The 15,272-nt window shown below is 47.4% G+C and overlaps 1 long non-coding RNA gene across 1 annotated transcript in view; it reads left to right on the top strand.

Annotated features, from left to right (window-relative positions):
• Positions 1-8,245: 8,245 nt before the first annotated feature.
• LOC137421129 (uncharacterized) overlaps positions 8,246-15,272 on the top strand; it is a 61,186-nt gene continuing 54,159 nt past the window's right edge. Inside the window, exons 1-3 of the long non-coding RNA XR_013622585.1 lie at positions 8,246-8,329; positions 8,501-8,653; positions 9,191-9,266. This is a non-coding gene — a long non-coding RNA (uncharacterized LOC137421129). The remainder of the gene's footprint in view (positions 8,330-8,500; positions 8,654-9,190; positions 9,267-15,272) is intronic.

Here is a 15,272-nt window from a genome sequence, read left to right on the forward strand (position 1 = left end):
CATTGACTGATATGAATGGCTTTATGAGATGTCGCATCGTATGCTTATTGTGTATTTCTACTTACAGGAATGATGTGATGATCTAAATGCAATTAAACCAAACCGTTGGACTAAAAGTTGTGCGGACCTGAATGGTTTTCCACAACATCCCCCTTGGAAGTTTCTCGGTGTTTATCTTTCATAAATTAATCGTTTGTTTGCTGCATCGCGAGCAAGGCCTTGCAGCCTCAGGCTTCCCCCGTCGAAGGTTGTTCCTTCCTTCACTGTTTTGCTAGCTTTTTTGATTTCCCCTTCTCCACCAAGCTTCACCAAACATCTACTATTTGTCTAACATTGTAACCCCCACACCACACCCCCCCCAAAACAAACAAAAAAACAAACAAAAAAAAACTTTTATTTCCCTTTCTCCTCGTGTGCTTTTGCCTCTGCCCACGTGCGCTGTCCCGCCCCGCCCCCATTTTCCCCTTGCCTTCCACCTTTTGCCCTGTTCAAGTGACTCGTGGTCGTCGCTCTAGGCTTCCTCTCCCCATTGGTATTTTTGTGAATATAAGATTGTTCTTCACAGTTCTGTTTAAATATGTTTCAACTATCCCCTTCAGTGTTTTATTCAGTGGTTTATTACAACACGCTGTTTTTCTTCTTATTTAAAAGGCTCCTTTCAATTTCCTCTTCAACTCATTCCATTTCAAAAAAATATTCAATCTCTTATGATTCCAAATCACTCCATGCTCTAAATTCTCATTCATTCCATCCCTCCTCCATCGTTCTTAAACGAATCGCTAACTTGAAAATCACAACAAACCCAATTTGTTGTATATGTTCATCTTTCATTAATCATCCACTTTCTAAACTCCCCCCTTGCCCCTCCCCTTCAAATCTCCGCCCCAGCCATCCCTCCCAAATTCTCCCTCCTCCCACCTCCTTCTCAAACCTGCCTCCTCCCCACTTCCTCTCCCTCCTATGTCATACCTCCACCTCCCCCAACCTTCTACTTTCCTCTGCACCCCCTCAAACAAACTCTCACTGTGCCTCGTTCCATCACCATCAAACCTTTTGTCCTCCTCATCCTTCCCTTTCTTGTAACTCTTCTGTAATCTCTGACACACTATCAACTGCTCTTCCTACATCCCCCTCTCACCCTTCATCTGACCCTACCCCTCCCCTCCCCTGTCCTGCACCCGATGCTCGCCCCTCTCTCCTCACTAACGGTATGGACCTCAAATATCCGGGGCCTTCGCTCAAACCTGATTGATCTCTCCATTCAGGTTGCTTCTGAAAATCCAGACTTGATCTGCTTAACAGAAACTTTCCTCCTTCAAGATGTCTCTGATTCCTTAATATCTCTTCCTGGTTACTCCCTCCTCCGGTACGATAGAGCTGATCCTCGTCCTGGTGGTGGGGTGGCTATCTTTATCAAAAACTCTCTTCCTCACTCTCCCTGCACTGCCCTCTCTCCACCCCACCCACAGGAGTACCTCTGGCTACGGCTTCCTCTCCGCTCCCACCTTTTGTTCATATGTGTTCTGTACCATCCTCCAAACAGTGATGACTCCATTTACATTTCTCTGTCGGACAACATGGACCAACTTCTATCAACTCATCCAAACTCTCTCTTCCTCATATGTGGCGACTTCAACTGTCATCATGCCAGCTGGCTGGGTGTGGGTTCATCTCTCACCAGCCATGGCACCTCAGCAAAGGACTTCTGCGACTCATTGGGACTGACACAATCTGTCAATTTCCCGACCCGGATCTCAGTCAATGGAGTATCTTCTCTTCTGGACTTGGTTATGACTAACTTCCCTGCAAATGTCTGCTGCTCTTCTTCTGCTCCAATCGGTTCTTCTGATCATGTGCTTGTTAAAGTGGACATCTCACTGGCCATTCTCAGAGAGCCTCCTCAGCGCCGACGAGTCTGGCATTTCACTCAGGCCGACTGGCACGGTCTGCAAGCAGCCATCAATCAATTGGACTGGTCTCCCATCTCTAATGCCTCTGACATCAATTCTTCCTGGGAATTTTTCCAAAGCAAACTGCTCTCTCTCATGCACAGATTTATCCCATCTCGTCTTCAGTTGTCTTACCCTTCCTCCCGTCCATGGTACACTGAATCTTGTGGTGAGGCAGTTGCCCTGAAACAACTTGCCTTTGCGTCTTGGAAGGCAAATCCAACTGAAGGCAATCTCAGTTCCTTCCACCAAGCTCGAAACAAGTGTGTTTCTACCCTCAGGAGTGCCAGGAAGCACTATCTCTCCACACTCAAGATTGAACTCTCAAACCTGTCTCCTTCCTCCAAATCCTGGTGGCGTCTGGTCAAATCCGTTTCTGGTGTTTGTTCCCCCTCCATCCCCTCCCTTACCTCAAATGGCTACACAGTTGACACCGCACGTGACAAAGCCGAATGCCTCAACTCTGTGTTTGCCTCAAAATCTTGTGTCCCAAACCCATCTCTCTCTGTTCCCACCTTTCCCAGTCGAACCCAACTGCTCCTTGACTCTGTGTCCTTCTCTCCTGACAAGGTGGAGAAGTTTTTATCAAACCTCGACTCTGATTCGGCAACTGGACCAGATGGCATCAGCCCTCGGGTCCTAAAATCCTGCTCTGCCGCTCTATCTCACCCTCTCTCTGTTCTTTTCACCCTCTCTTTTGCTCAAGGTCATCTGCCAGCATCTTGGAAATCAACAAACATTACCGCTTTACACAAAAAAGGTGCAAAAACAGATCCTTGCAACTACAGACCAATCAGCCTGCTCCCAATTATCAGCAAAGTCATGGAATCCATCATTGCTTCAGATATCAAATCCTTCCTCTTCTCCAATGGCTTGATCTCTGATCATCAATTTGGATTCAGACCAGGTCATTCTACTCTGGACATGTTGCTTCTGCTGTCTCAACAATGGATGGAGGTCCTCAATGCCAAACAGGAAATCAGAGCTGTCTCACTTGACATATCACGTGCCTTCGATACGGTCTGGCACCCAGCTCTGCTCACCAAACTCTCCTCCTATGGTATTCAGGGAAATCTCCACTCATGGCTTGCGGATTTCCTCTCTGGTCGTAGGCAACGTGTGGCCCTGAATGGATTTCTCTCATCTTCCCTTCCTGTTCTGGCTGGAGTTCCCCAAGGTAGTGTTCTGGGCCCTGTGCTATTTCTGGTCTTCATCAATGACCTCTCCGACTCTCTGGAAAATCCTCTCTATCTCTTTGCTGATGACACCACTATCTGCCGCTCCATTCCTCATCACTCAGATTGGCAGTCTGCAGCCTCCTCACTCTCTGCAGACCTGGACAAAATCACAGACTGGTCAAACAAGTGGCACATGTCTTTCAATCCTGACAAATCTCACACTCTTACAATGTCTCTCCGAAAGGACCGACTGGACAACCCTCCCATCTACTTTCTCAACAATCCTCTCCAAGAAGTTCTGTCGCTCAAGCTTTTGGGTCTCACTATCTGCCATGATCTTTCTTGGGAAAACCACATTTCCAAGCTGGCCTCCAAAGCCAGTCGCCGACTGGGCATCCTCCGTCATGCGAAGTCCTTCCTTGGCACACCTGAGCTCCTCACCACATACAAGGCTTTCATCCGCAGCTCAATGGAATACTGTTCCCCCCTCTGGGCTGGTGCTCCTGCCTCACACCTTGCTCGGCTTCACGCTGTTGAGGCCAAAGCTTTCAGAATCATTGGAATCTCCTGCGATGTAGTCAACTCCGAAGGCCTTTCACTCACTCACCGCAGGCAGGTTGGTGGCCTGTCTTCTACCGACTCCTCTCCGGCCTTGCTCCCCCAGCTCTCTCTGTGCTCTGTCCCCCCAATATTCCTTCAGGTCGCACAAGATCCGCCTGCAACCCTCTTATGGTTAAACTGCCAAAGTCTAGGCTCTCTGCTCACCTTCACTCTTTCATTCCCCTTTTCTCCCGCCTCTGGAACAAACTCCCCCACTCCCTTCAATCCCACTCCTCCCTCCAGGTCTTTAAATCAGCTGTTCACCACCATCTCTTATCTTCCCCCATCGAAAACCTTGATCTTTTCTACCCCCGGTAATTCACCCCAGAGTCCTTGCAGTGTTCATATGTTTTATTCCTCTCCCACCTCCCCCCAAGTCCTCCCGATGTCCCTGCTCTCAAATGTTGTGTTTGTGTCCTTCCCCCTCTCTCCCCATCTTGTCTGCCGCTCCCCTTGTTTTTTGTGTTTTGTGTGTCGGTTTGTCTTTTTGTGTGATTAATGTTAGCTCTTTCACGAGCCTCAATCTTGTATACCAAAAAAAACAAAAAAAAAAACATTGGTTTCGGACGAAAATGGTTTCTTGTCAAATATGTGTTATTTTGCTGTTTTCAAGCATAATATACACTATTTGATGAAACATACACGTTTCTGCATGAGAATAGTGACTTTCAACCAAAAAACGTGCACTTTTGTGTCAAAACTGCTTCTATTTGGCAAACAAGATTAATTTTGCACGAAAAAGGTTTCTTGTCAAATATGTGTTATTTTACTGGAAACAAGCATAATACACACTATTTGATGAAACTCACACGTTTCTGCATGAGAAAAGCGACTTGCAACCCAAAAAACTTGCACTTTTGTGTCAAAACTGCTTCTAATTGGCAAACAAGATTGGTTCAGCACTAAAAAGGTTTCTTGTCAAATATGTGTTATTTCGCTGTTTTCAAGCATAATACGCACTATTTGATGAAACACACACGTTTCTGTATGAGAATAGCGACTTGCAACCAAAAAAACTGCACTTTTGTGTCAAAACGCCTTCTATTTGGCAAACAAGACTGAACCAATCTTGTTTGCCAAATAGAAGCAGTTTTGACACAAAAGTCCATGGTACACTGAAGCTTGTGGTGAGGCAGTTGCCATGGAACAACTTGCCTTCACCTCATGGAAGGCTAATTCAACTGAAGGTAATCTCAGTTCCTTTCACAAAGCTCGGAACAAGTGTGTGTCTACCCGCAGGAGAGCCAGGAAACAATATATCTCTACTCTCAAACCTGTCTCCCTCCTTCAAATATTGGTGGCATCTGGTCAAATCTGTTTCGGGTGTCTGTTCCCCTTCCATTCCGCCCCCCCCCCCCCCTACCTCAAATGGCTACACAGCTGACACCGCACGTGAAAAAGCCAAATGCCTCAAGTCTGTGTTTGCCTCAAAATCTTGTGTCCTGAACGCATGTCCACACGTCAAGGTACCCCCACACGTTGAACCTCCTTCATTCCCCTTTTCTCCCGCCTCTGGAACAAACTCCCTCACTCTCTTCAATCCCACTCCACCCTCCAGGTCTTTAAAACAGCTGTTCACCACCATCTCTTATCTTCCCCCATCCAAAACCTTGATCTTTTCTACCCCCGCTAATTTCACCCCAATTCCACTTTTTGAAATACCAACTTCTGTCCTGGAAGTCCTTGGTGTCCTTGTGTTTTATACTTCTCACCCCCCCCCCCCCCTTCCCACGCCTCCTCCCCCCAAGCCCTCTCCCTCCCACACATCTCCCTGCTCTTAAATGTTGTGTGCTCTCAAGTGTTTGTGTGCTTCCCATTCTCTTGTCTTCCGCTCCCTCTTTTTATATATTTTGTTTGTCTGGTTGATTTGTTTGTGAAGTAAATGTCAGCTCTTTCACGAGCCTCGATTCAGTATACAAAAAAAAAAAAAAAAAAAATCTCTCTCTGTACCCACCTTTCCCAGTCGAACCCAGCTGCTCCTGGACTCTGTGTCCTTCTCTCCTGACAAGGTGGAGAAGTTTTTGTCAAATCTCGACTGATTCTGCAACTGGACCAGACAGCATCAGCCCACGGGTCCTAAAATCCTGCTCTGCCGCTCTTTCACACCCTCTCTCTATGCTCTTCAACCTATCTTTTGCTCAAGGTCATCTGCCATCTGCTTGGAAATCAGCCAACATTACCGCTTTACGCAAAAAAAAAGTGCAAAAACAGATCGTTGCAACTGCAGACCAATCAGCCTGCTCCCAATAATCAGCAAAGTCATAGAATCAATCATTGCTTCTGACATCAAATCCTTCCTCTTCTCCAATGGCTTGATCTCAGATCATCAATTTGAATTCAGACCAGGTCACTCTACTCTGGACATGCTGCTTCTGCTGTCTCAACAATGGATGGAGGTCCTTAATGCGAAACAGGAAATTAGAGCTGTCTCCCTTGACATAGCACGTGCCTTCGATACGGTCTGGCACCCCGCTCTGCTCACCAAACTCTCCTCCTATGGTATCCATGGAAATCTCCACGCATGGCTTGCGGACCTCCTCTCTGGTCGTAGTCAACGTGTGGTCCTGAATGGGTTTCTCTCATCTCCCCTTCCTGTTCAGGCTGGAGTTCCCCAAGGCAGTGTTCTGGGCACTGTGATTTTTCTGGTCTTCATCAATGATCTCTCTGACTCTCTTGAAAATCCTCTCTATCTCTCTGCTGATGACTCCACTGTCTGCCGCTCCATTCCTCATCCTTCAGATCGGCAGTCTGCAGCCTCCTCACTCTCTGCAGACTAGGACAAAATCACAGACGAGTCAAACAAGTGGAACATGTCTTTCAATCCTGACTAATCTAACACTCTTACTATGTCTCCGAAAAGAACGACTAGACAACCCTCCCATCTACTTTCTGAACAATCCTCTCCAAGAAGTTCCGTCACTCAAGCTTTTGGGTCTCACTATCTGCCATGATCTTTCCTGGGAAAACCACATTTCCAAGCTGGCCTCCAAAGCCAACTGGGCATCCTCCATCGTGCGAAGTCCTTCTTTAGCACACCTGAGCTCCTCACCACATGCAAGGCTTTCATCCACAGCTCAATGGAATACTGTTGTCCCCTTTGGCCCGGTGCTCCTGCCTCACACCTAGCTCGGCTTCACGCTGTTGAAACCAAAGCTTTCAGAATCATTGGAATCTTCCGCGATGAAGCTAACTCCGAGGGCCTTTCACTGACTCACCGCAGGCAAGTTTGTGGTCTTTCTGTCTTCTACCGACTCCTCTCCAGCCTTGCTCCCCTAGCTCTGTCTGTGTTCTGTCCCCCAAATATTCCTGCAGGTTGCACAAGACCTGCCTGCAACCCTCTTTTAGTTGAACTGCCAAAATCAAGACTCTCTGCTCATCTTCACCCTTTCATTCCTCTTTTCTCCCGCCTCTGGAACAAACTCCCTCACTCTCTTCAATCCCACTCCTCCCTCCAGGTCTTTAAAACAACTGTTCACCACCATCTCCTATCTTCCCCCATCCAAAACCTGAATCTTTTCTACCCCCGTTAATTCACCCCAGATCCACTTTTTTGAAATACCGACTTCTTTCCTGGAAGTCTTAGCAGTGTCCATGTGTTTTATACCTCTCCCACCCTCTCCCCCCCCCCCCCCCCCTTCCCATGCCCTCTCCCTCCCACAGATCTCCCGATGTCCCTGCTCTCAAATGTTGTACTTGTGTGCTTCCCTCTCTCTCCCCATCTTGTCTCCCGCTCCCTTTAACATATGTTTTACGTGTCAGTTTGTCTTTGTTTGATGAATGTTAGCTCTTACACGAGCCTTGATCTTGTATACAAAAAGAAAAAAAGAAGCATTTTGCAAGGTTCAAGGTACCCCCACACGTTGAACCACTTCGGACTTATTTTTAACATCAAAATTGACCGTGATGGAAAAATGCTGATTAACGTTGCCTCTGGCAGAATTTAACTTGAAGTCAAAACAGGTTTTTGGCCCACAATGGAAGTTTGATTTGTTTGGCATTTCCGGTGTCGAGCCAAATGTTCAAGGTGCCCCGCTCTCCCTGATATACGTGTTTGAAATAGAAAAGTTGACATCAAGGGAGATGAACTGTCTGTACATCTACAACACAAGAGTGAAATTCATGGAAATCGAGGAAATAGACACAAATTCAAGGGAATTGAGTTAGCAATATCGAAATTATTGATTACCGTACGTGGGTGTTCAAATTGATGTGTTACCAAAAGTTTTTGAGTCCTGAATTTTGCATTCCGAGATTGCCCTTGTTTGTGAAAGAAAATAATAATTCTGCTGAAATACAAACTCAGTTCGAAACGCAAAGTAATTTGGAAATTACGTTTGAACCAAATCGATTTTGTAAAGAGACAACACTGCAAATGTCTGCTGCATTCATTGTCCGTGGCTCTGAGTCCCCACACAGGCTTCTAAGAGGTTATTGATGTTAGCTGCGAGCTTCCAGATAAGTGACGCAACTGGCTCCATGATCAGAGGGGCACTGACGCACACCCGGGCTGTGGTGTGCACACACCATCAAATGGAAGTCACGTGATCAGGCACGGTTTGTCTGCGTCATGTGGACGGGCCCACCAGGGTGGTGAACAGAAAGGTACTTACTTCTGAAGGTGCTTGCGGATTGCTGGCATATAGTATGTAAAACGACATATCAATAAATGTCGATGTGACAATGTTTTGAACTATCATTGTTTTCATCTTGTTACTTCCGTCACTGAAGGTGGATGGAAGTTGTTTTCAACGCTGTCTGTTTGTTTGTGAGCAGGATATCTCAAAAAGTTGTGGATGACGAATTACAAAACTTGGTGGATGAGTTGGGGAGGTGACAAGAACAAGCCGATTCGATTTTGGTCCAAGTCCGGATACAGATCCTACCTGTTGGTGGCATACAAAACGTAAAGTGTTCAGCCTGGCGGAGGTGTGCTTGCTACCGGGTGCTGTTCTAGTTGCTCCCGCCAGGGAGTAATGCATTCGATCCGTGTCCATGTGTGTATGTGTTTGTGAGCAAGATATCTGGAAACGTTCTGAACAGATTTGGATGAAAGTTGGTGGGATGATTGCCCTTGGGATAAGGAAGAATTGATTAGTTTTTGGTGAAGCTCAGAATATTATTCCGGATTCAGGAATTTGTTGAAGGATTGTTTACCATTGGAAGATAGGGCTCATTTTTTTAAACATTATCTTCTATATATTCTATATTTAACATTGTGATATGAAAATAGTTTTCATATTTGTTGTAAATGTAGTTTAAACTCGTGGTTATGCGTTAGAGCGGTGTATTTTGTTCGCAGCGTCGTCTTCAAAGTTCCTTTTTGTTTTTTTCTAATAAAGACTTATTCTGTCATTTTAAAACCAACAAAGTGTGTATTCGGTCTCCCTGTTTCATAAAATGTATCGTTTGATACGTATAATGCATTAAAACTGCTTTTTTCTTTCTTTTCCTTTTTTACCTCAGAAGAGTCCGAGATCAACATTTACCTCGGCGAATGTCAATCGCGGTGTCAGTATTTGATGAACTTATAAAGACTTAGGTGAGTTATAAGTGTGACAAACATGTGCACGAGATTCTTCCCAGAATAATGAGTGGTCGCATTAGCTTGTACGACTTAAAATGAGCGAGTTTTGTTTTGGCGTTTGGGCCAGTTTTACATGTTGTATCCCTAAGGAATGAAACGACGTTTTCCTGGCTTAGAATTTTATTTGAAGTCACACATGCCTCAAAATACACTCACCTATATGGAATTGAATGCTGAATCCGAAAATGTAAGTGAAATTGCCTTGTTTTTTTTTAACATTATCTTCTATATATTCTAAATATATATATATCTGTGCAGTGTCTGTCTTGTCTTGTGTTGTGTTGTCTTGTCTTGTGTTGTCACTGAACTACTCCCTCAAACTTTTGTGAAATCGTACTATTCCAACTTGACCTACGACGGGAGTATGCGCTCTACTGAGTGGCGTTCTAGTTCAGAATGTTTTACAGATATTCGCCGATTATTGTCATTAATTGCTGCTTATTTGCAACATAGACTAAATAAATAAATAATTTAAGGTGTTATGTCGGTAGCGGTAATGGCAAGGTGCACAGTCACGTGAAAAAGTAAGTACACCCCATGTAAAGTTTTGACCTTTTCAACATATTTCAACATACAGCTATTTGATCTTCATTTCAACAATATTGAAAGATAAAGGTGATATAATATAACAAATACCATGAAACATTTACATTTTGTAGTCCATTGTATGATTTAAATAAACATAAATGCAAATTTCGCACGTGGAAAAAGTAAGTACACCCTTGGCTCTAATAGGTGGTATTGCCCCCTTTGGCAGAAACAACCTCCAGTAGGCGTTTCTTATAACTGTCTACCAGTCTCTGACATCGACTGGGAGAAATTTTGCCCACTCCTCCATGCAGAATTCTTTCAGCTGTGCGATGTTTGAGGGGTTTCTTGCATGCACAGCTCGTTTCAAATCCCCCCACAACATCTCGATGGGATTTAGATCCGGGCTTTGACTTGGCCATTCCAGAACCCTCCATTTGTTTCTTTTCAGCCATTCCTTGGTGGATTTACTGGTATGTTTAGGGTCATTGTCATGTTGCAAGGTCCACCTTCGGTTGAGCTTCAACTTTCCGACAGATGGCCTCACATTATCCTCAAGCACCCTCTCGTACAATGAAGAATTCATAGTGGATTCTATGATGGTGGGCTGCCCAGGCCCTAATGCAGCAAAGCTGCCCCAAACCATAATATTTTCACCACCATGCTTGGTACACAAGATGGGGAGAGAGGGGGAAGGACACAAATACAACATTTGAGAGCAGGGACATCGGGAGAAATGTGGGAGGGGGAGCGGGAGGGCTTGGGGGGAGGTGGGAGAGGTATAAAACATATGAACACTGCAAGGACTTACAGGAAAGAAGTTGGAATTTCAACAAAAACAAAAAAAACAAAGTGTATCTGGGGTGAATTAGTGGGGGTAGAAAAGATCAAGGTTTTGGATGGGGGAAGATAAGAGATGGTGGTGAACAGCTGTTTTAAAGACCTGGAGGGAGGAGTGGCATTGAAGGGAGTGGGGGAGTTTGTTCCAGAGGCGGGAGAAAAGGGGAATGAAAGAGTGAAGGTGAGCAGAGAGCCTAGATTTTGGCAGTTTAACCATAAGAGGGTTGCAGGCAGATCTTGTGCGACCTGAAGGAATATTGGGGGGACAGAGCACAGAGAGAGCTGGGGGAGCAACGCCGGAGAGGAGTCGGTAGAAGACAGAAAGACCACCAACCTACCCTGCCTGCGGTGAGTGAGTGAAAGGCCCTCGGAGTTAACTTCATCGCAGGAGATTCCAATGATTCTGAAAGCTTTGGTGTGTGTGTTTCAGCAGCGTGAAGCCGAGCTAGGTGTGAGGCAGGAGCACCAGCCCAGAGGGTGGAAACAGTATTCCATTGAGCTGTGGATGAAAGCCTTGTATGTGGTGAGGAGCTCAGGTGTGCCAAGGAAGGACTTCGCACGACGGACGATGCCCAGTCGGCGACTGGCTTTGGAGGCCAGCTTGGAAATGTGGTTTTCCCAAGAAAGATCATGGCAGATAGTGAGACCCAAAAGCTTGAGCGACAGAACTTCTTGGAGAGGATTGTTGAGAAAGTAGATGGGAGGGTTTTCCAGTCGGTCCTTTCGGAGAGACATTGTAAGAGTGTGAGATTTGTCAGGATTGAAAGACATGTTCCACTTGTTTGACCAGTCTGTGATTTTGTCGAGGTCTGCAGAGAGTGAGGAGGCTGCAGACTGCCGATCTGAGGGATGAGGAATGGAGCGGCAGATAGTGGAGTCATCAGCAAAGAGATAGAGAGGATTTTCCAGAGAGTCGGAGAGATCATTGATGAAGACCAGAAATAGCACAGGGCCCAGAACACTACCTTGGGGAACTCCAACCAGAACAGGCAGGGGAGATGAGAGAAATCCATTCAGAGCCACGCGTTGCCGACGACCAGAGAGGAAGTCCGCAAGCCATGAGTGGAGATTTCCATGGATACCATAGGAGGAGAGTTTGGTGAGCAGAGCTGGGTGCCAGACCGTATCAAAGGCCCTTGATATGTCAAGGGAGACAGCTCTGATTTCCTATTTGGCATTGAGGACCTCCATCCATTGTTGAGACAGCAGAAGCAACATGTCCAGAGTAGAATGACCTGGTCTGAATCCAAATTGATGATCAGAGATCACACAGTTGGTATCAGAAAACTTTACAGTTGGTATCAGATTCTTGTGGTCAAATGCTGTCTTTGGTTTTCGCCAAACATGTCTTCTGGTACTGTGGCCAAATAGCTCTACCTTTGACTCATCTGTCCAGAGCACATTGTTGCAGAAGTGCTGGTCTTTGCCTAGGTGTTCATTTGCAAACTTTAGTCTTGCCCTGATGTTCTTTCTGGACAGCAAAGGTTTCCTCCTGGCACACCTCCCATGTAGATCAAATTTGTGCAGCCTCTTTCCAATGGTAGATTCGTGCACTTTGACATCAACAGTGGCAAGAGCTACCTGTCGGTCCCGTGATGACTGTTGTGAAAAATCAATCAGGTCCACAACTTTGTCCCATCGGTAGGTTTAATCTCAATTAGATCTCTTGCATCATCCTGTAAAAATACAGTCATGCAATAGATATCAGGATCTTGGTATCATACAGAGAGGACCGATATAATAGTCAAAGCAAGCGAGTCTAGCATATATGTGTGAGTCTAGCATATACGTACTATTCAAGACTACATGTAAAGTAAATGTCACAGGAGTGGCCAGCGTCGTGGACGTCCCAGGTTTTATAGACGCCCTTCAGTGGCTGAAGCGAGAATTTCTCCTGGGTTCAACTTTGGTATAATTTCACTACATTCTCCCCGCCTTTAGAACTATACTGCCGCTAGGCAGATCGCAAGCATGCGTCAGCATTAATTGATTGGGTACGTCATTCCATGTCAGTCGGTCCACCCGTAGCGGTCGGGGTGGCGATCTACCCTGCCAGCCCGTGTCCGGAAACTACCGGGTACGGCGTCCCCAAGCCCGGAGTCCCCTGCGTCGGAGTAGCCGCTGGAGGCAGATGTAGGAGGGGGCACCTCAGAGCCTTCAGGCAAGGGTGTACATGACGACAGAGGTGACGGCAAAGGTTCCATAGAGGAAGCTTCGGTAGAGTCCATAGACTCATAGATCGGTTCGTCGATATCCCTATAAGGGTCGATGACCCCACAAGGGGCGAGATGGCGTACGGAGACAGTGGACTCGCGTCCATCTGCCATCATCACGCGCGCATGCTCGGGATTAGCCTGGAGTACCTGCACCTTATCCACAAAGGGGTCGTACTTGCTTGTGCGCACCGCTCGTTTGAGATAGGCTGGCCCCGGCTCAGCGAGCCAGCTGGGTAAAGATCGGATACTACCCGAGCTTCTAGGGTGGTGGAACAGTCTTTCGTGGGGAGTCTGGTTGGTGGCCGTACATAGGAGAGCCCTGATTGAGTTCAGGGCCGCAGGTAGCAACCAAGCCCATTTATCGAGACCCCGGCCGAGGGTCCGGAGGCTTAGCATGACGGCCCTCCATATAATCCCATTGAAGCGTTCAATCTGCCCATTCGCCTGGGGTCTGTACGGTGTGGTGTAACTCGAAGCAACATTATTTTGGAGCAAATAACCTCGCACCTCCTGCGACAGGAACACCGCACCCCGATCGGTATGCACGTAGGCCGGATACCCAAACATGGAAAACAAATTCTGCAGGCACCGTATGACTGTGGCTGCCGTCATATCCCCGCACGTATAAGCAAAAGGGAATCGTGAGTACTCATCAACGATAGTGAGCAGATAGCGAGAGTTGCTCGACACCGGCAGTGGTCCTTTGAAATCCATCGCCAATCTCTCCCACGGTCTAGTAGCCCTAACCAGCGTCCCCATGGGAGGGTTGTCAAAACGCGGCTCGAGTTCCGCACATATAGCGCAGTCTCGGCAGATCCGGCGGATCTCTTCAATCGAGTACGGCAGATTACCACTATGCACAAAATGAGCGAAACGCGCCACCCCTGGATGACACATAGTGTCGTGCAAAGCGCGCAGCCCCTCCAAAGTTACGATCCCCGCGCACGTAGTCGGCCTCGATAAGGCGTCGGCGACCAGGTTATCCTTCCCCGGGCGGTATTTGATGGTGCAGCAGAAGTCGGCGAGTTCGATACGCCAGCGAGTGATTTTCTCATTCTTAATACGTTGAGCATGTAAGGTGTCGTACATGAACGCAACGCTTTGTTGGTCCGTGATGATTTGGAAGCATCACCCGAGTAAGTACGGTCGCCATCGCCGAATTGACTCGACGATCGCGTACGCTTCCTTTTCGACAGACGAATGCCTCCGCTCAGCGGAGGTGAGAGTCCGCGAAAAGAAAGCCACAGGGCACCCCACCTGGGAGAGAGTCGCCGCTATCGCATGATCCGATGCATCACTTTCCAAGACGAAAGATTCGCTCTCGTCGATCGTCGCCACAGCGGCGCCCGCGATGTCGGCCTTAAGGCCCCCGAAGGCCGCCAAGGCGGCCAGGCTCATGGGGAACGTGTCGCAGGCCATGAGGGGGCGGAGCTTCGCAGAGAAATTTTGCACCCACTTCGAATAGTGGGCGAACAGCCCGAGAGCTCGCTTCAGTGAAGCTCGATCGCCGGGCGGGGCCATATCAAGCAAAGGTCGCAGACGCTCCTTATCCGGAGAGACTGAGCCATGGGTCACGGTGTACCCCAGAAGATCTATCGTGCGTTGAGAGTAGCGACACTTAGCCTCATTCATGGTTAGGCGATACCTATGCGCGACCTCGAGGAAGCGCTTCAGATTAGCATCGTGATGCTCCTGGTCATACCCACAAACCGTAAGATTGTCCAGATAGACAAAGACATCTGTCAAGTTCTCCTTAGTAACGAGGTCATCCATAGCCCTCTGAAAACAGGAGACCCCGTTCGTTACCCCAAAAGGTAATCGGGTGAACTGGTATAACCTTTGACCCGATTCGAAGGCGGTATAGATGCGATCAGCCCTAGAGATGGGGATCTGATGATACGCACTACGCAGATCAAGAGTGCTGTAGACGGAGTACTGGGCCACCAGTCGTACTAGCGCGTCCATCCCCGGTAAGGGGTAGGCGTCCAGCTGTGTAAAGCGATTAACCGTCTGTGAGTAGTCGATTACCATGCGCCGGCGATGGGCCTCACTTCTCACCACTAGGACCTGTGCCCGCCACGGCGACCGGCTAGGTTCGATCACACCGTCCTTCAAGAGTTGGGCCGTTTCTCCCGCAATGAATTGCGCGTCCGCTCGTGAGTAGCGCCGCGATTTTACCGCTACAGGAGTGCAGTCAGTGGTCAGGTTGGGGAACAGCGAAAGAGGCTCAATTTCCATTTTCACGAGTGCACACACAGCAAGCGTGTCCGTCCGACCGAATTCAATTTCCAAACGTCCATGTCGCTTAAGAAAATCGTGTCCTAACAGGATGTCCGCACATAAAGCAGGCAAGACCATGAGATGTACATCGGAAAAC

Source organism: Myxine glutinosa, chromosome 2 (genome assembly GCF_964187855.1).
Source record: "Myxine glutinosa chromosome 2, kmMyxGlut1.1, whole genome shotgun sequence".
NCBI classification, from domain to species: domain Eukaryota; kingdom Metazoa; phylum Chordata; class Myxini; order Myxiniformes; family Myxinidae; genus Myxine; species Myxine glutinosa.